The sequence below is a fragment of the Nipponia nippon genome, unplaced genomic scaffold (assembly GCF_047370975.1).
Source record: "Nipponia nippon isolate SJK-2023a ecotype South Korea unplaced genomic scaffold, ASM4737097v1 scaffold_6, whole genome shotgun sequence".
NCBI classification, from domain to species: Eukaryota; Metazoa; Chordata; class Aves; order Pelecaniformes; family Threskiornithidae; genus Nipponia; species Nipponia nippon.
This window is the reverse complement of record NW_028262380.1, coordinates 72,984,214-73,011,512: the sequence shown is the minus strand read 5'-3', so window position 1 is coordinate 73,011,512 and position 27,299 is coordinate 72,984,214. Positions and strand designations below refer to the sequence as shown.

At 42.9% G+C, this 27,299-nt stretch overlaps 1 long non-coding RNA gene across 7 annotated transcripts in view; it reads right to left on the bottom strand.

Annotated features, from left to right (window-relative positions):
• LOC148051560 (uncharacterized) overlaps positions 1 to 11,072 on the bottom strand; it is a 46,870-nt gene extending 35,798 nt beyond the window's left edge. For all 7 annotated transcript variants that reach the window (XR_015699823.1, XR_015699822.1, XR_015699821.1 and 4 more), the window contains exon 1: positions 10,928 to 11,072. This is a non-coding gene — a long non-coding RNA (uncharacterized LOC148051560). The remainder of the gene's footprint in view (positions 1 to 10,927) is intronic.
• Positions 11,073 to 27,299: the final 16,227 nt, after the last annotated feature.

Genomic DNA, 27,299 nt, shown 5'->3' with positions numbered 1-27,299 from the left:
GCTTGCTTTCATAGACTTAAAATTAAAAAAAAAAACACCACACCTCAGTTTGTGGGCTGTAACTTCACAAAACTCCATGAAAATGACAGAAGGAAAGAAAATATTACACTAGCAAGAGTTGTAAGGTACATAGAAATCCAAGGACAACTATGGTACATATGAAGGATTTTTGCCTTATGTAAGAAGTTATTTTACTTAAGACTTCAGGTCAGAACAGCCTCCAGAACAATATAGCCAATATTATGGCATGCTAAAAGTTATCCAGGCACAAAAAGGAATACTCAGTTAAGATTCCCATTACTGATAACACAGCCCATTTTAAAAAGGAAGGCCTGAAAAAAGGAAAATAGCCTTAATTTAAGGAAAAAAAGATCAGTTTAAGCACTCCCTCCCAAGCACCTACAGTTCTTCTACTTCCAAGGCAATACTAGGTCTGCTTCCACTGTCTTTTCCTATTAGGAGTATACAGACAAGAAAAGCTGGCATGGGTAACTTAAGATCCATTGTCATTACCATTTGATTTAACAGACAGGATTAAGAGCCGATGGAAGTAATATATTTTCTACTTTTTATACTGTGGTTAGTATTTCAGTATTTTTAGAATAAAGAAAACAAATTGGATTATTATGTATGTTTACAGTATGAGAAAAATAATCTAAAAATTAAATTAGCACAATAACCTTTAAGAGAAAGTATGTATGCAACCTCTATAAAGGTTGCTGCTAATACACAGGAAAAAAGCATTATTTGTTCTAGAATGTCTTTAGATTAGCCAGCTGGTTCCTTACCTACCAAAAGATTAGAGTTTAAAGGCTATTAGGGACCTACAGATCCCATTTGTCTCAGCAGGTGTTACAAACACACAGTTCAGGGCGGGGGGGGGAAGGAAAAGAGCTCCTGCCATCTTACCTTGCAATCTTCCCTGAAATACATTGCCAATTTCAGAAATATTCAGCCAATATGTCTATAGAGAATTGCAATTTAACTGTGTTACCATATAACAATAGACTTAACCCCAGAAAGATACACTTAAGAAGTTTGTTAAATGAAGGACCTAATATTAGGAAATACTCCTAATTTGAAATTCTACCTCAGAGCAAGGATTGAAAGCATTCAGCAACTCCCAGCATTTGACTTGCTATTTTTAGCCATGAAAGCGTGTGATCTAGTACAGCACCATTTGCTTTTTTAAATTGATTGTGCTGTCTTTTCACTGGTAATAAATATACTATCCTAACGCCATTTACATAAAAATCTGGAACAAACACAGCATCAAGCTCAAATGCAAAACAGCAAATCTGTGTTTGAGTGACCTTTAAGTATAATGTGCCCACAAAAACCTACTAACAAATAAAAGCTTTTTCAGGGCTGTCAGGTTTTACCGACATAAGTTTAGAAAGGATAAATCAAGACGTAGCAGAAAAAGGAGTAGTATATGGTGGAAAAATAAAACAAAACAGCACTCTTCAGACAACAGGTTAAAGAGAATCTAGCATTACACTCGCTCTGATCCACTGGGTTTAGTATTCAAGTGGTTGAGACACTGATCATTTACATTTCAAAGAAAAAACTGAAGCTTGCTGATGATCTTCCACAGAGTGTGGGTGAGACTGCCTAATTCTGCGTGACACGTATCCATGGAAGCGGAGGAAGCACCTTCAGAGCCCACCCTTCCCAGCATCGTTCATGCAACTCCAGCCTCATCTCTCTCACCCGAAGCAATCGCATTTACCATTATAAAACCCAACCCAAGCATAAAGGTAAACTGTTTCAAGATGACAAGGTCCTTGGTATACCACTTTCTAAGAGTATCAATACCTCTAGTGGAACTAAGTCTAGGAACTACATATAAACAATGGCAGGTTGTTCATCTGCAGATAAAGATATGAAGTGATTCAGCTAGCATGCATCTTGATTTCACTGATTTTTTTTCTGCAGGTGCTATTAATGCAATGAAACCAACAGTCTAACTGTTGATGTTTGTCCATGTTCTTTTGAATATATCTACATGTCAACATAGCCCCTAACACTGTGTAGCACTAAGTTTTTCAGAGGAAGATCTGAATGCCTAACTGCCAATTTCACTATCTTAACACCTTTGTGGGGCAGGAACCATGCTTCAGAACAGAAAACTTGTCTAATGGGCCTAAACTGTTGTTGTCTGAATAGAAAGCAGCAACACATACAAGAACAGCGCTTAGTCCTTCTCTCTTTGTTGAACTTTAAATTGGGATCCAGCTTAGGGCACATTTCAGAAAAAAATTGCTTTGGTTTAGTTTCCTAGCAGGTTTCTGCCTTGTTCACTGCTTAAGAGCAGATCACATGAAATTAAGTCTCAAAGGTTTTCTAGGAGAATAAACATGCAAGATGTTCTCTTTAGAAGCAGGGTTGTTTCTGTCAGATAATACACCATCATACCTCTATATGGGGATAAAGGAGGGCACCCATTTTTTCTCTCCTTTTACTTTGAAGGGATCAATTTATAATCCACAGTTTTTAGCTAGAGAACTTCTTTTCCTGCACTCTTAGAAATAATATATAAATAGATGTGAACAGATAAGTAAATGAAAAGGAGAACACAACCTTTATTTCCTCCTTGGCAACTTCATCTTTTCAAAAGAATGTCTTTGAGACTTTTCCTGCCACTGACAGCGTAAGACCAGACTTCTGCAACTTGAGTCCTATTAAAGCAAATTGGGCACAACCGTTATACCTGTTTTCTCCACTAGAGTTTTAAGTTCCAGTCCTAAAACAGAGTGCAAGTGGGGTGTCTTATCTTCCCCAATTCAAAGAGACCCTCACAATCAAAAATAGTCTTAGTAAACTCCATATCAACTTGATGGTTAAAGCAGAGTATTTACATTTATCCTGCCTCTTTCTCCAATCTCACTGCATCTGAAAAAGGAACTTGTGTCTGTCTGAAGGATCATTTGAACATAGTATTTAGTCACTACAGGTTTAAAAAAATAAAACAAGCATTTTAGAAAGTGAACATCTAAACGTTTTGTTTTGGTTCTTTGTGGGAGTAACAAACAATTTTCATTTTTCCCCTCTTCACATCTCCACTCTTTTCTTTCACAAGAACATCCTATTTAGTTCCACTGTCTGAAAATGACCTTTTATTTCAACAGCTCTGTGGGCTCCGCTACTTGTAGAAACAAATATTTTCTTCCTGGCACAATAGCGACTATTTTAATATTCTCTTCAGACTCTCTCATTGCAACCCTAATAAACGCATTCAGGTTTGCAATGAAGAGAGATCCTACCAGACAAATGGCAGCAAGGTTACAAGCTCGAGCTGGTGACCTTCTGAAAGCTTGTTTTCCAGAGCTGCCTGATGGGGTGAACGTCCCAGTGATGTTATTCATTGAAACAGGAACTCCAAATATTTCCTTTTTCTAAACAATGTCATTTTACCTTGACAACATATCATCACTGGCTTTCTTCTGTTCATCTCCTAGGTCAGGAAAGAAAGGTGAACAATTTATCCCTCATGAATCCCTGATTTTAATGCAGATATTAAGTGAAATTCAATTTCCATTGAACAGTTATTTTGAATATTATATACACATGCATATGCAGTAGCATTAAGGCACAAAGGCTAAACATATCTGTCAGATCTGATCTGAACTGGGATGGAGATATAGCATTTTTCAACTACAGTGTAAGACACTGGTGACTTATACTTCAAATTCCTGATTTTTCTAAAGCCTTTAAGCCATTTTACCATTAGAAGGCAAACAGCTTAACAGGATTTCCAGTTTTAGAATTCATTTGACTTCAGCTTGCAAGAGTTAAAAAAGGGTTAGGTCATACAGGTTCATTTATTCCTAATACCACAAACCTGTAATGATTTGTCTGCTTTCTTTTCAGAAGGAGGATTTACAATTTGGATTATACCCCACAGAGCTATACACAAAGGTGTCCTTCCATGTGCTAATCTCCCTCTTTTGGCACACAGATTTCACCTCCAAGATACTCCCTGGAGGACAGAGAGGGGCCCACCATTGTTTTGTCCCACACTGAGAAAGCTGATGCCATTACTTCAGATGTACATGGGTTTCTTATTTAGGTACTACTGCAATCCAAACTTAAAAGCCACCTCATAAAACTTAAAGTATTCCTCTTTTCTGCCTGTAAAGTGGACATATTCAGTCCTTACCTTACATCCTAAAAGGGCACCTTCAATTTGCCAGGAAAGATTCAGAAATTCAGCTTGCTTCAGCACAGGGAATTACAGGGTACAACCCCAAGCAAATTAATAACACACCAAGAGCAGAAAAATAAGGTCACAGTGTCTTTGGCATGGTTTTGAATAGGACAGTCACAGTTGATCTAGATTCTTGTGTTAATACCTTCTTTGAAGGCACACTTTTAATTAACTATGGTAAAAAAAGTGGATATGCTGGGTATGGACAGCAAGTCTCATATTCCTCTACCCACTGTAAGTTAGAGAAGTGAACAGAGTTTAGTTTTATAGTGTCCTTTTCATATCGTTCCTTCCAGATCACCAAAAGAAGCTGAACCTGGGATACAGAGTTGATTATAGAAGCAGAATCTCCATCTATGTAGATGTCCATGGTTTTCTATAGCTGTCCACCAAGTCCACCAGCTATCACCAAGGAGTGTTGCCTTGCTTATCCTGCAACACAGGGGACTAAAATAACAGAACAAAGGAACACTTATCTACTTTGTCTTTCTCCAGGTTATCCCAGAGATTTTACAATATAGCTGCATGTAATTTAGGTTTGTATTTGTATATCTCCTAGTAGGCAGGCATATATTTTCTGTTATCTTCTGGTAAGTAACCGTAAATATTCTAAATGGTGCTCTACTATATCATGTATTCATGCTATTAGTATATTTCTCAAAAAGAGGATTATTTTTTTCCCCCTTCAATGTTAAAATAATCTTTTGTTGTCAGCTTTTAAAGTAACCAGCTGCTTCCTGACAGGACCTAGTTTACACCTCAACTGGTACCACTATAAAGGTATTTCTTCAAAATATTAAAATTCTGTGCAGCTTTATTTGTTGACACTTCTATAATCTTAAAACTACTTTTGTCAGTCTATATGGTCCCTACACATGTTATCTTGAACTGCTGCTGTGAGGACAATGCAGTACCTTTACTTGCAGTTATGTTTTGTATGAAGGAGTCTAACTGGGAAACGGGAACAAATTATACCCAGGACATTCCAACAACACAGAGAGACTCTACAGATCAAGAGGCAACAAGCATCAGCAAGGTCAATATCAGTGTCTGAGGGTAAATCAGAACAGAAAGTTAGTAAAAAAAATCCTACAAAGTAAGTAGCATAGTAAGGGCATACATGCAGAGATGTTCCTCAAGCAAACAGGGTTACATGAGCTGCCTTAAGATGTGAGCTCTTCCCATCCAGATACTGTGTTCTCCAAATCACAGTCACTTAAAGACAACTGGAATTATAAATCCACTAATGTTTTTTAAAAGGTAGTTTTTCTTACCCTACCAAAGTCAAGAGGATTTAGTTGTCCAAAACCACACAGTTTAGAGCCTTATCTGTGTATGGCTGGGAACAACCCTTCATAAAACAAGCCTTTAACTTTAAAATTAAATTAGAAGTATTTAGTATAGTTCCAAGCAAGCGACTCTTGCCAAGATGCTGTCAGATCAGAACACTGTGCAGTATACTTGACAGAAAAGCTAGTGTAGTAACAAGAAACCAACCTGAGACTTAGTACCAGAATAATTCAAACTCTGCCAAAAGAGCTACACAATAAGTACCCACTGTAACAGAGCTTTTGGATTTTATTCATGCATACCTAGACTCTCACAATTATATTCATGCACCCTATTTTTTCAGGTGCTCCTCAAATTTAGCTTTAAGAGTTATACTTAGGCTACCCTTAATAAAAAGTAAATATATATTTTAAAAGAGTGGGAAAATAACTAGAGATATGGAAGGAAAAAAGAAAACCACACATCACCCCCAAATGCTTGGAACAATAGGACTGTACAAGTATGACAGTCACACTACACAACTACTCTAATCTGCACAATAAGGACATTTTTACAGATCCAAGCAGTTTTTTCCATTCATAATTCAAGGGCTATGTATACCACATTTAATCCACTTCCCTTTCCCACTTGGCCCTCTCCCCCGCTCTGCCAAAGTTGTGAACTAAAATACAGGCACACCACATGGGTGTGAAAACAGTTAAATTACCAGGATTAGTCATTCTGATACATATTCTGTTTTGTAGTGCATCTGTATTAGGCAGATGCATTTATATTAATGCAAATGTCTTAGTTGAGACATACTATAAACTGAAAGGAAAATATAAACATTTCCATGATTAGAACAACAAAACATCTAAAGGTGAGGCATTAAATATAAGAGGACCCAAGCCGGAAGTCAAATTAGCTTAAGGGCTTAACTACACCCCTGGAATGAAACGGTATTCCTTGTTGGAAATACAAAGCAGACTGACAAGTCTAATTAATGAATAGAATTCTTGTGTCTTTTACAATAGAGCTTTAAACCGTTCCTACTCAGCAGGCCCAAAATTATTTCACTGGGGGGTACAGGGGCTATAGAGCTGAAATAGCAGCTGTTTTGCTCAGCTTGCCTCACATCATACCAGAATCCCAGGGAGTTTTGTACTGCACGCTAGCATCCCCCTCGTCCCCCCCTCCAAAAGGTAAACTTAATCATAATATCTAAGTGAAAAACTCAGGAAACAGTTCACATCTCTCTGCGTGCTGCTTAACAAACTTTCAAAGATACTAAAACAGGTTTCGAGGTCTACTTTCCCCTCCCCAATCTCACCCAGGAACACATCAGTAAAGTACAACCTTCGCATGTTCGCAAATTCCCACATTCGTAACTACAAAATGGGGGTCTATAAGGAAGCCAGTTTCATGTTTAGGTTTCCGTACGCCTATCAAACATTTTCCGAACCTTGTAAAAAGTGCTAAACTAAGACAGGTCATCTAAAGTTTATTAAAGCATCTGTGTGTTCCAGCATGGAGTCCACGAATCTTGAATGCAACATTATTCAGCCAATTTAACAAGATTAGCTAGCCTGCTTTTTCCACTTTCTGTCATTTCTTCTTCCATAACAAGCTAGCTTGCAGCTAAGGGAAGCCAAGCTCTTTTAAAGCTTTATTCTTTCACAGCTAGTAAAGTACAGCATTTACAACTGGGAGCTATCATGTCAGAAGCACAGTAGTTTCTCACGGGTCATTCAAAGTGTGCTACACAAACCAAAAACAAGAAAATAGAAAGGAGACCAGGAAGAAAGGAGACTAATTAACAGTTCTAAATTTTAGTTAAACTCTGTTCAACCTTCTGCTTCTCAGATCCAGCTAGACAGCTAATAAGCCTCGTGGAATTCTGGCTCTTAATTAACACACAATTATTTCTCCAGAAGGATTAGAAGTTTCACCAAATGCTCAAGAAGTCAGTTTCTACAGCTCAAATTAGATTACTGCCTACACTTAGGAGCAAGGGTTACTGCTCCATATTCTATTTGTAACAGACGATTTTTTTTTAAATGCAATCACATCCTTAAAGGAGATAAAGGACACCTGCATTTTCATTGCACAAAGCTTCCCTCTATGCGAGCACGTAACATTCCCAGCCAATAATTCAGTCACTTGGCATGAAAGATAACAGCCATTAATGTGAGCACCCCAGTTGTATATTAACTGTTTGAAAGCAGAACAATCTGTGAGCAACCACCTTTCTGAAGGCTAATCCAACATTTTATAGACCAAGGTCCGAGACTCCCTACTCCCTAGCAAGGGGCTGATCATCACAAACGAAACACTAAGCACAGCAAAACCAGTTGCACCAGCAGCTTACACCACTAACTTCCATCAGTGTGAACATCATTGTAAATGACACCCCTCCCAAGGCAGACCACCTTCTCTGTTGGCAATTAGCCCTTCCCTGACTTCTGGCTAAACACATGTAGTCCACTTCAAAGCCCTGCCTCAGTTTTGAGAGAGCAGCGGCAGGTATGAGTTTTAAATCACAACACTGAAGCACTTGCCCTTAATGGGACAGTCAATCCTCAGACCTTTCTCTTACTTTTCCCCACCTACAGCTGTCTTCAAGCCAAAGCCAACTATCATAGTCTTATGGTCATACAGATTCTTCCTCAAAGAGTAAGAGAGCGCAACCACCTCTTCCTCTAAACATGCTAGCTTTCTTCCGCTCCTTCTGGCTGCGACTTTAGTCAAGAAAAGCAGCTCAATGCTGAAAATTAATACATATTATCTCAATATATCACCCAGGGAATTAGAGTGCACTATGCTGGAAAGACGTAGAAGACTGACAAATCAGGCCAGCTTTAAAGTTTAAAACAAAACTGTACTGAGCTCACTCGTTGGTAGCAACATGCTAATGGTTAGCCCTTACACCTTGTTAATCATTTTTGCTTCATGCAGAACTGTCTGCCTTTCACACCTCTATCTAAACCAGCTGCAAGTGGCACACAGCACCACAGAGCCGATGGCAATTCTTCGTTGCAGAGGTGAATGTGATCAGGCCTGACTGACAGCTTCTCAGCTTGGAAAGCCGGGGCTGAGAGAGGCTTGCCTGCTCTTCTCTGCCTTTCTTCCTCCTTGAGGTTTCTGTGCAACTTGCTCCCCCCCCCCAAAAAAAAAGGGGCCTCAGCTGCTTCCAATAATGCTTATCTTGGGTTTGCCACTCAGCCCTGTGCATTTGGTAGGACACTCTGCACATTTATCTTGCAGCTTTTTGTTATTTAGATGTTTTCTACGTGCAAATGCACTCATCTTTGTTGCCCCTTTGGGGGCCACATTGGTTATACGTTGTATCTAGCCATGCCATCAGTGCTACAAAATACTCACATACTGGTTTTTGTTAACCATCTTAGCATGCTCTTATTTGGGTTCACGGCAAACTAACATTAATTACATTCCGATTAATGCACTTATAATTTGTAGGTGTCATAAGCCTTTGCTTTAGCTACACCTAGATATACAACTCCCAGGCTAAACAGGTGCTCTTCTACCTGTAGTAGTGAAGAATTTCTTCTACAACCTGTGCTATACATAGCTTATCTTCATACTGGCAGAGAAAGTTTAATGTGATACGGGTAAAAGTGATAATAGGACCAGAGTTCAAAGGGGGGAAAAAATATTCCCCCCCACCCCAGAAGAAAGTTCAAAAAAAGTTTAGATAAATTTGAATGTTTAAAATAGAATAAGGAAAATTGATTCTTTGCAAGGAAGTTAAACAATATACTCATTATCTGGGTGGCATAGAAAGCATGCATTTAAATTAATGCTACATACATTTTTCATTTCCATTACACCAATTTCATTGTGGCCTGCCAACAAAATTTTCAATCTTAAATTCCTGCACGTTGTTGAGTTTGTCTGGAAAAACACCCAAAGTTTGATGAAGACACAGAAACAATACCACAAACTTTAAACAGAGAATCTCTGTCTGGGCCCCAATATTCCAGTTGTTGAAGCTCCAGCAAAAACCCCAGAGAAAGAGATGAGTAACTAAAACATAACTGCTTGGATGTCAGCTTTCAAAACAAGCTGATATATGTACTTAAAGTGCCCTTGTAAAATGAGGACTTCGCTTCAAGCGAAACTCAATACCTACTCCACTCAAGCTTCTAGACAGAAATAGTTGCCCAGGTAATTAAAAAAAAAAAGCCAATACACACAACCAATTAATCATCCAAGTTTGCCATAAAAATGCAGTGTAACTTATATCCCCTAAGCCTGTCCCCAAATCCCTGTCTCACCTCTGTCCCTGACCCTGCTAAGCCAGCCACTAATGCCACCAGAGGCTGCTGGCTATAGACCAGTCACTGTGGGTATACTTCCAGCCAGCTGAAGAGTCATGAAATTATAGTTTGGGAGTCCTGGGCACCTGCAGAGGCAGCTAAAAAAGTTTTCTGGCTGCTCAGTGCCTGGAGCAGTCCTATAACAAAGTCCACAGACTGAACATCTACCTCCAAAACTATCAGCCTGGTTCCTGATCCCCAGACTGACCTCTCCAGGCAGCACGCCCACCCCGACGCTCCTGGTGGTCAAGCCCCAAAATCCTCATCACCCACCACAAGTATCTGTATGCCAATCTTGCCACAGTTTCTGATGCTTGGTCATCTGCTAAAGCCAGAAAATACATGGATCAAGCTAAACCATCAACTAGAGGAAATATATGGATCCAGTCACTCATTTCCAAGCTCTCTGAATCCTGTTGAATGCAAGGGCTTCCCAAGCACCATGGTGGAGACAGGACCTGCCTTCCTGCACCCCATGACCTCATGCTCACAGAGAGCAGGGCCTGTTGCAGTGGCTGTGCACCCACTGAGATCTTGCCTGTGGCATAAGGGACTTGCACCAAGGAGGGACCTCACCTAACCCCAGCCTACATGAGATATCACCAGGGCAGGGAGAAGGAAACACATTAAAAGACTCAACATAACAAAACTCACTTTTTTACATGATAGCTCTGTAGGTTTAGTGAGCATCTCAAGTCAGCCCTGGGGCTCACCCTTGGAAAGGCTCGTTTTCTCCTCCTCCACCTTCTGCTCAATTCACATGGCCAGCAGTAAGGACCATTTTAGCTGAGAGCAAGCAACCTTTGAGCCAGTTACAGGGCCTAGGCTCAAAGAGCCTGTCCACGTAACAGGGGCTGATAATCCTCCAACTGACATAGGGTCCAGGCCACCCATGGGCTGGACAGGACACTTGCAAGCAGCAGGCTGGTGGGGATGGGTCCTGCCACTGCACTGGGTCTCACTACAGCTCTGTCTGAGGTGCAGTTAGCCCCTGTCTCCCCAGGGTGCCCTTGCCTCCCAGCCAGCTACCCAGAAAAAAAAAAAAAAAAACCACCAACATGAAATGCTAAAAAATCCAATGCAACAACAACCCATACACAATCAAACATACCAGTAAATCTAGCCAGGCCAGCAAGATTCATCAGATGAGGTGAGCAGTACTGATGGAGCTGGTGAAAGACAGCAACATCCAGGACCTGCTTCAGGAAGCCACAGAGACCAAGCTCTCCCAACTGATTCCTACACAGACAGCAAAGCCTCCCCAGCTGCCTTATCAGGGATGGCACCCTAACAACTTGTTAAAGCTGAACTACATTTCATGTGTGTTGATCAATAAATAATTGCTTTATACTTTCAAGCTGTGCATATCCCACTTCGAGAGCATCTTTGCACCTGGCTACAGGCATCCAAATGAACTAGCCCAAACGGGGAATGATAATCACTTACCTGCAGTCAGGTGGTAAAAAAAGTCACCTTCCCTGAGACAGGAATTGTGTTCAGCCATGAGCTTGTCACTGTCACCATTAGGTATTGCTACACCGTTCATGTACATGAGGCACAGCCGAAACCCTGGTGGGCCATCACAGCATTTTCACTTAGCCATAAGACAGGCATCATCGGTGTTTGTCCTGGCATTGCTTCCCGTGTGAAAGCAGGGTGCCAGGCTCCTCTGCGGCTCAGGTGCCTGCCCAGTCACTGATGCTAATACAATGCTGGCCAGCCACAAAAATAAATTAAAAACCTACATGGAGGCACGTGTAACTCTGCTACTGAGTTTGGTGCATCAGGTGTGAAGGAACGCAGACATGGTGGCTGTGGTTGTCACGTAGAATAGAAATAACTACTGTGAGCTGATGGCTGCTCCCGATTTTTTTTTTTAAATATATATATACATATATATACATGTATACTCAACTTCTGGTTCTTCTCTATTTTTAAACATTGACCAGTACCTTTATTTAATTATATATGCCTTTAAAATACTGTTTATGAAAACTTCTTAAGTTTCCATAGTATCTTGTGGGTGCCTTCCCATTAACATTTCTTAGACTTTCCATAAAGGTGTGATTTATGGCCTTATTCTGCAGCCACCCATCGGAGGGATTTTGAATTCACTGAGACAATCTACGTGAGTAAATGTTACTCATGTACATTAGTGGTTTCCAAGTCAGGCAATTAACTTACAAATGTTTGCAGGCTCTCGCTTCATTTTTTTCATACCATAGTCAGGCACAGTATTAATATCCAGTACTGAGTCTAATAAGATTTCCATTACCTTCTGGGGTTAATAATGAACACAGCAGGGACAAAATCAGTATCACTGTATTAACTATCATTAAATAGGGTATCGAAGCATCAGCATCAGAGCGAATGAAAAGCTTAGTGTATATAAAAAATTTGTATTTGTCTACTTATCTCCTTCAAATTCTAACTTTAACATTAAGCCTTGGATTTTAAAATTCGTAACATGCAAACACATTGTGCATGGTCAATTAAACTGAACTCTACTATTTCACGTAATTGCAGAAACTGTGAAAACCAGAAGTAAACTTCGTTTCAGCCAGTTCCAAATGAGTATTTTAGATTTTTTTTCAGTAATGAAAAACATTGTCTGAATCAATTGATTTAAAATATGGAATTCTCTGAAGAATTTGACCCTACGTATGACCATTTCAATTTAAAAACTGAATCTATACTACATACTATAATAGTAACATTAAATTTTACTACATTCTTTCATTAGCAATATGCATCCATGCAATTAAAATACTTACAGTTATCAAATCTGAGGCATTATGAGCATTATGTCTGGTCTAGCACATGGAAGTCTGCGGTAGAGGGTTCAAGGCATATTCCCCACTGGCTAACCTCGGGCACTTAATTTAAGTGTTTGTGTGGACAAGCAGACTCCACACAACCTGTCAAGCCAGCAAAGAGAGACAAACCCAAACCATGTAAGTCTGAAGTCACCTTCACACGTGATAAAATGATGGCAGAACCACATTTGGGGGGAAGGAAGGAAAAAGAGAAAACACCTCTTTGTTTAGGAGGAAGTCAATAAAACAGAGGGGGGGAGAGGACACAAAAGGGATCCCAGCTCCCCACGTGCTCAGGGCAATGAACTCACCCAAGCCCTCTGATAATCCCATCCAAATTACACTGGGTGAAAGGGAGAAGGGCAGAGCTAACGTCTCCTGCAGTCTTCTCCCACTACGGACTCAGGATGCAGATAAAAGCATGAGCCCGCAGGTCGCACAGGGTAAACATAACCCCAACTTAGATGATGCCTATGCATGGCTCTTCCCTGCACTCTTTGTTAAAAGCTTGATGATGGAAGGAGAGGCACCATGCGAGTGCTGGTTAACCTCAAAATACAAAAGTCTGCACAGTTCTGGTCAGCCCATACTGTTGCAACAGACTGCAGCCACTCCAGGTTTAAAAGTAATCCTGCTGTTCTTAATGTGAACCACACACCAACACCGTAATTAATACTAGTTGGCATTTATTAGCAGTTTGAGACACCAGACAGTCTATGGGCTTAGAAAGTGTGGTCTCTTAAGGCAGGCCTCTTCAGAAAAAAAATGAGGCAACACAGCAGAGAAATACAATGAGACTTTGCTTGCAGCTTCGTAATCTGCTTTTTTCGAGATTGGATCCACAGGTGAAATACACAGAGCAATAAGATAAACTTTCTAGGACTAAATCTAGACCATCCTTGAATACTAAACTTCTTTTAAAATACACAATTAAAATGAAATAGTTTCATAAGAATCACAATTTATCTTCCCATATAAATGACAACAAAATTAGTTTTAAATATCTCAGAAGCAAATTTTTTCCTCCTTCAAAATCAGATGGAGCTGAGGACTTTTTGAACAACCAAAGGGATTGACAGCAAACACCTGCAAGCATCTGTAGCCACATGCATTGCTCATTTACAGGTTTATTTTTCTCTTTCTTCCTAGAAGTAATTAAAATCTTCCTTTTGCTGAAAGACCTGTGGGAAATCATTGCAGGGGAGTTGTTCTGACAGATGACAAGGTCCTGAGGTGAACCAGTTTCCTCCGGGTCCTCGGTCAGCATCATCACCACTGTACTACTGGCAGCGCAGCACTCCTGGTACACCCTTCTTGCTGTCGCCCCAGCAGGCCCTGGTGGTACGTGGAAATGCTGTTTCCATTGCTCAATGGACTGAATCTAGGTTTTGCGCCTCTGCCCAAGGGCTGACTCACTCGACTGGCTTCCACCCTGACCAACCTAGCCCCATTTTGGCTGTAAGAGTCAAGCTGTACTTTAGGTAAGTGCAGCTAAATTTGGGAGATGATAACTTTATTTCTGCATGTCCGCTCAATTAATCTGTTCCTGGACTGTCAGCAATAATAATTCTCCAAGAATTACCGATTAAGTCATACACTTAAAATTGTTTTCTAAAACCTCCTGTTGTCATTCGAGAACCTTGACAGTGACTTTTGTCATTACTGCTTGTTACCCTTCAGCATCATCACATCCAAAATAAGGATCATGTTTTTGCTTGTTCATTCACAGGACTATAAATGTAGTGGAGGGATTACCACTTCATAGTCTACTTCTTATTTGCTAGAACTTTCCTTACCTAATTTTCCCCCTGGGACCTTTGCAAACACGTATTTCCTTATTCTTCTATGGTATTTTCTGCAATTCCTCCTCGTCTTCCTCCTCGTCTCCCTTATTACTACTGAAACTATTCAGTCTTTCCCTTTCCGTGTTGTAAAAACCTTAAATTCCCTCCCTGCCCCAAATTGTTTAAGGGCTTTCACTTCTGTTTTATATCAGATAGGCTAAAGTTCCAGTTTTCTGGTTTGCTTAATCCTAATTAAAATTCTGGCCCACATATAAAAGATGCCTATTACCTCTGTGGCAGCTTTTGCTTTTGACTAATCTAGATATACTCATTTTCCTATATATTTTGTACTAAAGGAAGTTGTCTTTAAAGACAAGCCACTTTGCTCTTCAAACACTTAATCAGTGAATACCATGCAGAGAGGTAATCTGCTTTCATACAGCCCTCCCTGCATCAATCCAGGATGAGGCGTTTTGTACTGCCTACGAACCAGAAGACTATTTAAGACCATTTAACCACGATAGGACATAAACATTCAGATTACAAAATAAATAAGTGAATTGAGAAGATTAAAAAAAAAAAACAAACAAAGAGGAAAATTAATCCTGATGTAAAGCCAGGTAGTTAAACTGTATTTTTTCTATATAGCCACCATTAGCCAACCCCTGCAGTTTCCAGATGTTTATTACAGGATATGCCTGGACAAATCTTCTTTCATGAAAGCTCTTTGACACAAAGACATTAAACTTTAAGTACCTTAACACAAAAGGAGACCTTTTAAAGGGGATTTACTTGAACTTTTTATATACAAAAACAGCTGGAAAGGGAATAGAATGACAATAAAATAAAACAATACTTACAGACAGCCAGTTAGTAAATCTCTGTCTTCTTCTCCTTTAGGCACAAAAGTGAACTCCATACACCGTCGGCACCGCGTACACAGTAGTCCTATTAGGCTCACCATTTTCTAGAAGATTAAGGGCCTGATCAAAAGAACACTGAAATCGCTGGAAATCTCGCTATTTGCTTGAACAACTTTGGATCTGGTCCACACTGACTCCATAAGAATAACTGCTCATAACAACTCAGCTTAAAGCTGTAAGAAAACAACTGTGGTTATAACCTCCATAAAAATACAATAAAAAAGAACACATGCTTGCTTTCTTTCTATTTACTTTACTTTCCATAATTTTTAAAATGGAAACTTCCAGCATTTTGCTCCACAATATAATCCAATTCATTTGGTCTGAGGAAACAAAAGGAAAATACAACAAGGCATAGAGGTTTGGTTCCCTATTCTGAGATGTATGACTATTCACAGTGAAAATAACTACTATTTTATCCTTCAGTTTGATGCTGATCCAAAAATTATTTGCCAAAAATTGGGGAGACAGTGGGACATACTTTTTGCTTCTAGAAATTCTCTTTGTATTGCTGGTTCCAGGGTCCTGGTTCTGCATTTCTTCCATATCCCAACTACCTATGTGCTGTTCATCACAATTGCACATGTTCATTAAATGCAAGGTCAGACTTCTGTAACCAACAGTTTTATTTCCACTTGTATGTATGCGTGTGTCTGCATGTATATATATTGTAGAGCAAGGCCAACCAATGAATATAGCATCAAATGATAAAAACAAGGAACATCACTCCAAAACATTTTAACTAAAACTTATGCTGGTTGGATACCAACCGTTCCTAATTTCAGGCAAGGCTTCTACTGTTAGCAGTGAGTGCCAGAGAAAATATGTTTCTATCTTTCCTGTAAGAGAAAAAAATGAAAAAAAAACAACCAACCAAACAAACAAACAAAAAACATGATCAAAGAACAGTTGTCCACTGGCTGACAAACACACAGATTTGTAGGACAAATGAAGTCCTGTCTACAAGCAGGATCTCATCTTACCCCAAGTAAAAAAATCTGTGTCAAAAACTCCAGTGATTTAAGTGGAACTAGAACAGATGCCAAAGTTACGATGTTCTTATAGCCAGAAAGGTTAAACCATTTTGTAAATTTTTTTCTACCACTCTCTCAGACTGAAAGCTATAATTGCCTAATGCCACATTTGGCAACCAGATGGTATTGAGGAAACCTCTACTCTAATTTTACAGGTATTTTAATAAATTTATGCTAGGCTTTTCAGATTACTAATATATTATTAGCATCTTCAATACATGAGTAGATAGATCATATAGATGCTATCTGATCCTCCAGCAATAACAAGCTGGATCAGGTTCAAGTTAATCATACTATCACGATCCTAGTAAATTAGACAAATCAAGCAATATGGAACATCTACTGACTTCTTTCATGTCAAGACAGATGTTAACTATGATCCAGCATACAGGGGATAAGCAGTAAACCTTGCCACTGCAAAATTAACTTATCTATATATTCTGGAGACATTTGAATAAGCCGAATGTGTTTATATCAGGCTGTATTTTGGCCATGGCCACAGCATTCTTGATGCAGCATTGGAAGCTCTAACACTGCATTTTTCATACTGCCAAACCACACCAAGTTCCTACAAAAAGTTCCCAAACTTCTGCTGTTAGGATGCCCAAAGCAGACATTTCTACTTCTGTCTCACTTCAGTAGGGAGGCTTATAGAAAACCCTTCTCAGATTGGACTCATACACAGTAATGAAGTCCAGTTCCTGTATAGGACATTCTTACTCATGGACCTAATTCAGTTTTTTCATAGGGGAGAAATAATATTATGCCCATTATACATACATAAAGACTGAGGCATGGAAAAGTAAAGCAGTTCTTCCAAATCACCACCACTAGCAAAGCAAGAGCACAATCCTGTCTTCTAACTTTGGTGCTACATCAAATGGCAATTTTCACCATTCCCTAAGAGCACATAAGCTCTGGAAACTGTTTTATTATAGCAATCACCTCTAGAAATTTTCAGAACCAAATTATTACCCAGAAAACTTCTAGAGGTGATTGCTATAATAAAACAGTTTCCAGAGCTTATGTGCTCATTTTGGCAGGAAAACAATGCAGTTAGATACATATATTTTTTCCAGCCCCATTTTTTGTGATTTCTCAGATTAGAATACCAATCAGGTATTATCCTCCCTCTTCCCGCAGAGACCACAACACAAGGTGGTTATTTATTACCTATTGAAAATTCTAAAAAGTGGCATTAAAATTTACAGTTTTACACATACAGTTCTGTAGATAAAGGACTTCTGATGATGCTACAATTTTCTGAATTCTGGTCAAGGATTTTCAGTTAATATTCTTCAATACTGCCCTGTAAACCTACAGTTACATTGCAAAATCAATGTATACAACTATTATTTGGCTTTTCTATCTTTGCTTGCAATAAGAACCGCATTTCTGCAGCTATTTATTGGCACTTTGGTAATGCCGTAAAGGCTATTTCTTCCTTCCTAATTGTGCTTTTGTTCCTTTCTGTGCTGAGCAAAATATGGCAAAGGGTCAAAAGTATATATCCTTTCTTTCCAGCAAATTGAACATCATAAACTCGCTTCCTGGACACCTCCAGATTCCTAGAAACTACAGAGTGGTGGAAACTGGGGGACACAAGTACTCCCTGGATCCCTACTGCCCAACATTACAGCAGCATGGGAGAGCTGTAGACAACTTTCTAACACATTCTTCCAGAGGAGGTTTTCCCAATTAAAGCCAACAGTAGATCACAACCAGTAATAATGATAAATTGTTCCAAAATATTCCCACTCTGCTCTTGACACTGCCTTTTACAGGAAGCAACAATCCCCTTTCACCAGGTTTCCCCCAATTACAGGGAAATCTGTGAGAATCACTGAAAGCCAGCAAACTCTCAAACGCTTTTCAAAGCTAAGAAAAATCCAAGCCTCCTACAGGATTTCTGTCATCTTCCCACTCTACCCTAAATCACATTTACATGGCTCATTCTTCTATTTTACACTTCCCACAACCTGAGTCCTTCCTGTCTTGTCTTCCTTTTCCCTCCTTTTCCTGCAAATCTCTTTACTTTCATGCTTAGCTCACGTAAAGTTATCACAGCGCCTGTACTATATTTTTCTCCACTAAACTGATTACTTCTTTAAGTCAGCTCCCTGCCTTCCGGAGACAGACACTCCTCTTGTGACCACACAGCCGTGCAGATCACTACACGGCAGTACACTGCATTGCTACTTTTATTTGTAATAAGCATAGCTCCTCTTTTTGCGTGCGCATTACATTGCTTCTTTGCAATCCAGCTGCTGCCTCCCACAGCTGCAGGATTTGCCGGACCATCCCTTCGAAGCAGCAGCTGCTGCAGCTCGCAGCTCTCTGGAAGCACCGAGTGCAGCAAGGGCGCAGAGAGGCTGCTGCTGGGGAAAGGATGCTCTCCCTCCCTGCGGCAGTGGGGCCCTGGACTGGTACTTGGCAGCCGAGGCCATCCAGCTGCTGCGCTGAGCTCCACCAGGGCAGGGTGACTCTGCCAGCCGTGGGGGTAACGTTTTGCTGTCTTGAGTGCCGGAGTCGATCAGCCTCTCCCGAGACCTTGGAAGTGCGTTGAATTAAAAGACGTTGCCTCTCACTAGAGGCAGGATCGGTTTTGTATTGGCCGTTGCTCCTCCTGAACTCAATTGCAGCGGCATTCCCCTCTCCCCCCCCCCCCCCCCCCCCATCTTGCAGTACTGTCATTTCTTTCCAAGCTCAACATCAAGGTTCATGTAATTACATATAAGCATACGTATATGATTGTATATGCATGTGTTACTTCAAAAAGATTTGCATAGTAAAGCCTGCAAAATGAGAAAACACCAGTATTAAAGGAAGCAGGTGTGATCCAGCAGCTTGTTGTGGGCATGTTAGGAGACAGTCACATGTGGCTGCAGACTTCTTCAGTGCATATCATGCCAACCCTCCGCTTCCTATAGAATTGTAATCATCTCCGGAGCTCTTCCCATCGTACTCCAGTGTTTCACAAGTATTCATCCATTCATGTCAAAATATATTCAGCAATACTGTTATAGCCCTTCTTAAAACGGAGGAACCAGGGCGTACGTTACATATGTTAACACACAACAGCATTTGGCATTCAACATATTTGACTACGAGACCTTTCTTTTCCTTCCTCGTGCGTTGTATACTGTTAACAGAAGCTGAAGTCCTGCAGGTACTAACCAGCTCTGATTCAACATCAGCTGCACTGCTCGCAGTGTACACTGATCAAACAACAAAAGCTTTCTTGGAAAAGATCTTGTCTCAGAATAAAAACCTGGTACCGGTTGCGTCCCTCATTCCAATGAACAAACTGCAGGACTGATGGGCAGCGGGGAGGGATCTTTTAGCAACAGATCACCACAACGCACAGGCTCATTAGAAGCAACATCATAAGTAACTTTGAAATCAAACATTTCTTAAGTCTGATTATGCAACTTGCATACTTTGTTAATAATTTTTCCAAAGTTTTGCTGAGTGAGGCGTATCATCCCTGTCCTGCATAGCTGCAAGATCCTGCTGATCCGAGCAACCTTGCAGCTGCGTGAGGCGGTGGCTGCTGGGCCCACACAGCCCCCAGAGATCCCACGTTTAGCACGGACTTCTGTTGAGAGAGACAATCTTTTGTTTTGATTTCTTAATTGAAAAACTGTAATTGTAGCAACACCAGGCCCCAACTTGCATAATGAATAGAGTGTGGACCATTGAGATCTATAGCACAGCCTACTCCTCCTTCACCTAATTAAGTAAGAGCTAGCAGTTGTGAGCTTTGCCGTATGCATATGTAAAGCCTGCTGATAAAAATGGAAGGGGAACTCTCACAGCTTTTTCTGTTGTTAGGCTGCAGGAACTTAGGAAGCTGCTGAAAAGTCTGGTAGGATATTTAGCTTTGTGTTTATAGTCTGATTGGTTTTACTTTTAAGTCTAAATGCTTTTTAAAATTTTTCTCTTTTATCTTTGCTTTTGCTGCACTTATCCTTTTATAGTAATTTCTCTATACAGTAGTACTTGTGATCTCCTTTTTCTGCTATTCTATGTGTTGTTCTATATGTATGCTTTTCTTTTTCTTTCTCCTGCTTCCCTACCACTAGTGGGAGTAGTAAGTGTACGGATGAGAAGTGTATACATGCTTCAAATCTATATCCAGCTCTACAGGGAGCCCGCAGAACCCTAGAAATAATTATTCTGAGAAAAATGGCATTCATCCTCCACAGCAATTGTGTGGAACATATGAACTTGCAGTTTCTGTCATGCAGTCCAGCCACTAAGCAGGAGTTGTGAAAGGAGACGTCTCATACAGATTTTTCAAGGACCAACTTAAAAATTTCTGAGAGTGTGTAAGCTGAGGCTTTTCAAGGACTTATCACTTTGGTGTATCTTCCTGAGAATGACAAAAAGCACTCTTGAGACCTCCATCTGCTAAAGTCACTCTTCCAAAATGTGGAGGTGGTAACATTTCTGAATTGAATGTTGCAATATTTTAGCATAGACAAAATAATGTGTTTTCCTTGATCGTTGCCTCATAAATGACTAAACTGCTTTCCAACTGGAACTTCCTCAATACTGAAATTGGGGTGGGTAACACTACAGAAAAGCTGATGCTAGCCAGATGCAATCTGAGGAGAAAAAGCAAGCACCTGAGTATAGAGTCTTATCATGTGAAGACTCAAATAGGAAAATGCAGTCTTAACGATTAGTAGTGAAAGCAGCTCCACCAAGAATAGGTATAAAAATACAGATGTGTGCTCTCTTTCTGAGTGACTACATAATTATAACCGTTTTCCCCATCTTTCTCCTTTCCCTTCCTAGTCGGTGCTATTGTTATCTGCTGTGTAGTTGGTATGATGACTCAGATGATAGAATTATGCTGGAGATTATGTATACATGGAACACTGAGGCCCAAGAATGCAAATTCTTCCGGGCAAACAGTCTAGGGTTTTTTTGTATTTATTCTGCCAAGCACAACACATACAGCATTATAAGGATAAGAATAAAAGTTTTATATTTTTAACTACTGCTTTCAAGCTGAACCTCAAAACAAGGTATGCTTTAGTTCAAGGCTTGAACTTGCTGTTGAAAAGAAAATCAACAGAGCAATTTTCTCTGTCTTGAGTAACTACATCTACCTATGGCTTTGAGTGTATAATAAGAAGCTTAACAGAGTTTCAAGCAACTGGAGTGTTCCACTGCAGTTTTGTCCTCATTTGCTCCAGTAATCGTTCAAGCTTAGCAGCGTTTGTTAAATTCAGATACAGGTCAACTGTATTTCGATGAAGTTCAAAGAAATGGGTGCAGCTGATTGAGCCATATCATGAAAAAAAAAAAAAATTATACAGAAAATAGTGGCTTGATGATGCCTGTCTTGATAAATGTGATAACATATTTCTTCTGAGCTGATGCAATACCAGGTGTCTATGGAGTAAACCATCTTTCTGAAAATTCTAGTCAGATGATAAGTAATTTGCCTTATTGTAAAGTATTTTGTCAAGAAATATCTTCTGTGAGGTAAGTTAGATACAGATGTCATCTCTCATCTGCAAGTAAACAGATAAATTACAAGGAATATGTATTTTTCACTGATCACCTTGTGTAAAGTCATTTTTGTTGGTTTATAATGTATCTGCAGCACTACAATAAGTGGTAAGTTCAAGATTGTCAGATTTGCCACTAATTGAGTAAAAATAATGGGACATAAGGCAAGCTCATGGGAATCGGGCCCAATGTATGTTGGTTAGTGTCGAGCCATGCATACAGAAATGAGCATTTTGAAGTGACCAGGGCCTTGGCTTGCCTGATCTGCACACTGTAAAAAGGCCTGGTTTCTAGAAAATGTTGAGAGCTTAACTGTGAAAAAAGTTTTCTTAGATTTATTTCAATACAGACCTGAATCAGCTAAAAATGCAAGTCATTAAAACAGGCTGGGATTTTTTTTTTGCAATAAACATTATGATAGACTCTGAAAGCTGGAGAAGGTGGGATAATTGCAATGGACTGCACCAGTCTACTGTTTCACAGTGAACAGCTTCTTGCTGCTTGAGTGGTCTCCCTGAGATCTGTATGAACGTTTAGGGGCAAGGAAGAGGAGGCAGAAGCTGGCCTTAAGAAACCCCTATAGGATGCATCCGCTGTAATTCTGTTCTGGACTGTGGTGCATCCACTGCAATTCTTATTCAGAAAGACTCCCAGCACCTTCTGGAGAGGCTCTATCATATCTGATCACTAGTGCAGCACAGAGCATGTAATGAAGTAATACTTTATCTTCATTTATTAAAACAGCTGTCTAAGGTCATAAATACAGCGAGTTGTTTTTATCACCAGGAGTCCTCCCATAAGCATGAGGATGATGATTAACATCATCTCTCCGGTTCTGCTTACATTTGCAACCTCGCAGCAGATGCTTGGTTCCAGTGTTGTTTAAAAGCCATCAGAAAATGTCTCGATCGCTGGTGACCTCTGCAAGAACTTTGGTGGCTGCTACATCGATCTGACCCAAGGAGTGCTCCTCAGGCAAACATGAAGCCAGGCTTTTTTTTATTGATTAGCCAAATGGTCTAGCCTTCCTGTTTTGTCTCCTCATTGGCAATTAAGAAAGAAATCCATTGAGGGAGTGGTGGCAGTGAACCTTTCCCTCTGACACAAATAACCTTAATCAGACCTCTTAGTTAATTTCTGAAATTGTTCTGTATCGACCTCTGTTTGAAGCAGGATTTTCATCCTACGACCCTATCAGTAAAACACACACATCTTCCTGTTAGCAAAGCAGGCTTTTTCTAATGGTGACATCTTTTACTTCTTATTTACAATCCTAATCACATCATTGATTCCGGTAATCTTTCCTGCACTAAGAGCTGTTAATAATTCTCTCAAAGGAGAACCTGGGTGGGTTTTGTTGTGTGTTTGGTTTTTTTGGTTTTTTCTTAAACCTAGATAATTAAAATTAAATCAAGTAATGACAATCTAGGAGATTTCGGGGGAGGAAGTCCAATTCTCAACGTGTTTTTAACATCCAGACAGTGAAGAGGCCACAATGTTCCTCAGCCTAAAACTAAGACTGATACCTAAAATAGAACCAAAAGATAATTTTGGTGACTCAACTAAACAATGGGGATTAGCTTTCTCCACCCAAAGCTATGATTGTCCAGGTTAGGAAAGCGATTGTTTAATCCAAAACCCAGCATTTGGGCATTTCCTTACTTGTGTGAGTCCTTTTGTGTCTGAGCAATGGAAATACTACACTTGGGTAATGAGAAATGGAGCATTTCCTCTCCTCTTCCCCAATAATCACTGATTTAACCCCCTGCAAATGAACATATTAATCCCCTGCCTCCATCTTCCCCATCTCTGTTTTATACTGTTTCATGAAAGGCCAGGGCTTGTTTGTCCTTCTTAATGTCAAGTGATATTTTAGACTAGGAACCATGGAAATAATCAGGAATGTTCATAGCTTATGTCACTATGACTTCATCGCTACTCTGTGATGAAGGGCAAAAGAACTTGGTTGCAGGAGAGGGGAAGCCCTGGCCTGGGGGCACTAATGCAGGCTGAATCTGGGGCTAAGCCCCCTCCTTATCCGACAGCTGCTCTTCCCCTTACGCACACGGGTTTTCGTGTCGATTCGCTCTCCCAGCGTTGTGCGAGTTAAATGCAAAGTTTTTTCTCTTTAAGATAATCCGTGAGATTTGGTAAATGGAAATGCTAGGGAAGTTCCGGTTGAGCAGGAGTCCTATTTATCCTATGTTCTCCTTGCTAGAAAATGCCCCTTTCTACTTGGGGTGTCAAAGAGGCACTTGAGGATTTTGGCAGGGAGGGAAGGCTTGACTTACCCAGGTGCTAGCCCTGTCAGCACGGTAGATTTACAAACCTGACGTCATCTATTTACATTTCTAAATCGCGGCATGGAGCGAAATGCAGCGATATGAAAGATTAGTCTTCATTTGGCAAAGTAACTGCCAAATTAAATGATGACAGATGGAAAAACTAAAAGCCACGGTGTCAGGGGTCCGATGATAGCCCTCTGCTTTAGCGAGAGGTAAATATATGAACCTCAGCTGGTGCCTGCAGAAGATACGTCTCCGGTTTAAAGACGGCCCTCGGACTTTTTATTTAATCAATACCCCCTATCGAAGAGAGCAGCGTACAGCATTAGAACTAAAACAGTGTTATTAGAAAATGATATACTGCGCATTAGGATGTATAATTCATGTCGCCTTCATCTGCTCAGACCGTCGTGAAAATCCATAAATCATTTTCTCGTTCATGTATTGCCTAAGTGCAATTTGTCATTTCGCATTAGAGGGCTGCCTCAGATCATCGGCTCCTTTAATTCACTGCTCGGGCTCTAACACGGCGCGGAGCCGGCGGAGGGACCGGCGCTGCCTCCGCCGCCTCGCACAAGATGGAGACCCGCCTGCGCCTGGAAGCGCGGAGCGGCGGCGGGAGGGGGCTCCGCGGCGCCTACGGATGTATAGGAATGTATATACGGACGTCCCCGCCTGCTTATGGCCGCTGTACAAAAGCGCTGCGGGGGTGCCGCGCCCGGGGAGCGCCCCGACGCCGCGGCGGCGGCGGCAGCGCGGCCCCCCCGCCCCCCCTTACCTCCGGCCCCGGGGCGGGTTCGGTCACGGTCACGGCCCCGGGCGGGAGCCCCTCCGCTTCCGAGGTCGCCCGCTTTCCTCGAAGGCAAGAGATCTCGCCGTTCCCGGGGCTCCGGCGGTGGGGGGTTAGAGACGGGCTGCCGCGGGCCACCTTAACGACGGGAAGCGGCCGTTTCTGTAAGGGCAGCTTGGAAAACCGGTCCCTTGCCCCCGGGTGCGAGAAGCGCCCCGGCTCTGTTGGCTGTGCTCCAAGTTGGTGGGGAGGTCGCGCCTGGGCGCGGGGAGGGAGCGCGGCGAGCTCCCGTCCGCATCCAACAGGCAGCGGCGGCCAGGGTTTTCCTGACGAAATCCGTGTTACTGGAAAACGCCCACCGAAATCGACCCGCCGGCTCTGCTCAGATCTGCCGTGAGCGCCGAGAGGCGGGCGGGGGGCTGGGGAGGACAAGGTGGTGTTCGGGTGGCATTTCCCTGCCCGCAGCACCGGCGGCTCCCCCGCACACACGCACGGTTGCCGCTTTCCCGCCGCCCCCGCCCCGCGGCGAGGCGGCACCGTGCGCCGCTGGAGCGGGCTTCAAAGCTGCTTGCGGGCGGGAGCGCGGTAGCGGGAGCGCCGCGGGGGGCTCGGGGGCTACGGGAGAGGAGAGGCAGGAGCAGGGGGCTCGGGGGGTACGGGTGAGGGGAGGCAGGAGCAGGGGGCTCGGGCCCGGGGAGCGGGGACGCCGCGGCGGGGACGCAGCTCCGCAGCCCCGCGGCGCGGAGGCGCAGTGCGCCGCTGCCGCCGCTGGGGGGCGCCCGCCGCCCGCGAGTGCGGCCGCTGGCGGGGGCGGGGCGGGGCGGGGCCGCCGCGGGCTCCGGGGGCCGCCGCAGCCCCGGAGCGGAGCGGCCGGGGCCGCCGTCCGGAGGCCTCCCGGCCCCCGGCGCCACGCCGAGCTCGGTTTGGCCGCGGCGGCGTGAGCTTGGCTGTGCCCCGGGCTGGGCTGAGGGCGGCCCCGGGACCCCCTCCCCGGGGAGGGCGGGCAAAGGCGAAAGTGTTTTTGGCAGACGCGCAAGTTTGGAGATGTGGGGTCCTGCGTGTCCGCGGCGGGAAGCGCACCTGAGCACATCGCTCGCTGACGTGTACGGGAGGGAGCCGCTGCTCACTGTCGGATTGAAGATGGGGTCAAAGCAGAAGCTGCTCCTACCCGCTTTGTGGTGCTCTTTAGAAACAATAAAATAACACTTTGGAAAAGAAAAACCAATGACAAACATTTAATCCTTTTTACTCTTACTTTCCTCCTTTTGTAAAGTGAGGGACGGCGCGAAGGGCCCCGGGCAGCGCGGGGCTGCGGGGTCTGCCAAGGCCCGGCCCCGGCTGCGCCCCGCGGCGCGCCGCCCGCTGCTCCGCGCCAGCCCGGCTTCGCAGCCAAGCGCAGCGATCACGAACGTGTCAGTCGAGCACTTGACGTGCTATAGACACTACTGGTAGGATCGACTTTATTTAGCGCCGAGCTGTCTTCTCGCTGTCTGATGGCAAGGGGAGGGAAACCGCCCTGTTGCCGTGTGAGCAGAGGGGCACCGGCGCGGGTTCCTAAAACCTGCGAGAAGCCGCAAGCCCGAGCCTCGGCGGCGGCTGCGACCGCCGGCTCGGAGCCCTCGGTACCGGCGCTGGCAGCGTGGAAAGCTCGGCTGCGGCGAGCACCGGCACCCGGCACCGCAGCCTTTCGCTGGAGAACGCACAGACGGGCGGCTGCCGGCCTCTGCCCGCTGTCCCCCGGGTAGCCAGGGACGGCGCCGTGCCCGGCTCCCCTCTGCCCTCCTACCCCACAGCCGCCTCTGCCGTTAGTGGAAATTCCGAAGTGTAAATGGGGAAAAATTGGAGTACTTTAAATTGGCTGGAGCTGGAAACACTGCACAGACGTTACGATGGAAAGTTGCACTTTCTCCGCCGTTAAACAAACTAATTAGCTACGGCAGCCCGCGGGCGGGGGGGAGAGGAATAATCATCTCAAGTTTTCCCTTGTTTATGCTTTTTCTAAAAGCGTTACTGCGCCCAGCCCAGGGTAGGAAAGTTAGGAGCTGGTGGAAACTCCCTCTCCAAGGAGAGGGTTGTTTACCATTACCCGTCTGTGCGCGCTGATGACGAGCGGTGATCTCCCTGCCCAGCCACTGCGCTGGGGGAACAGCCGCTCTCGGCGGCAGGCAGGCAGGGAGGCAGGCAGGGAGGCAGGCAGGGAGGCAGGCAGGGAGGCAGTCCCCAGCAGCGCCTCGGGAGCTGCAGGCTTAGCCTTGCGCGGCCCAAGCTCTGCCTGCCGCTCTGCCTGCCGCTCTGCCTGCCGCTCTGCCTGCCGCTCTGCCTGCC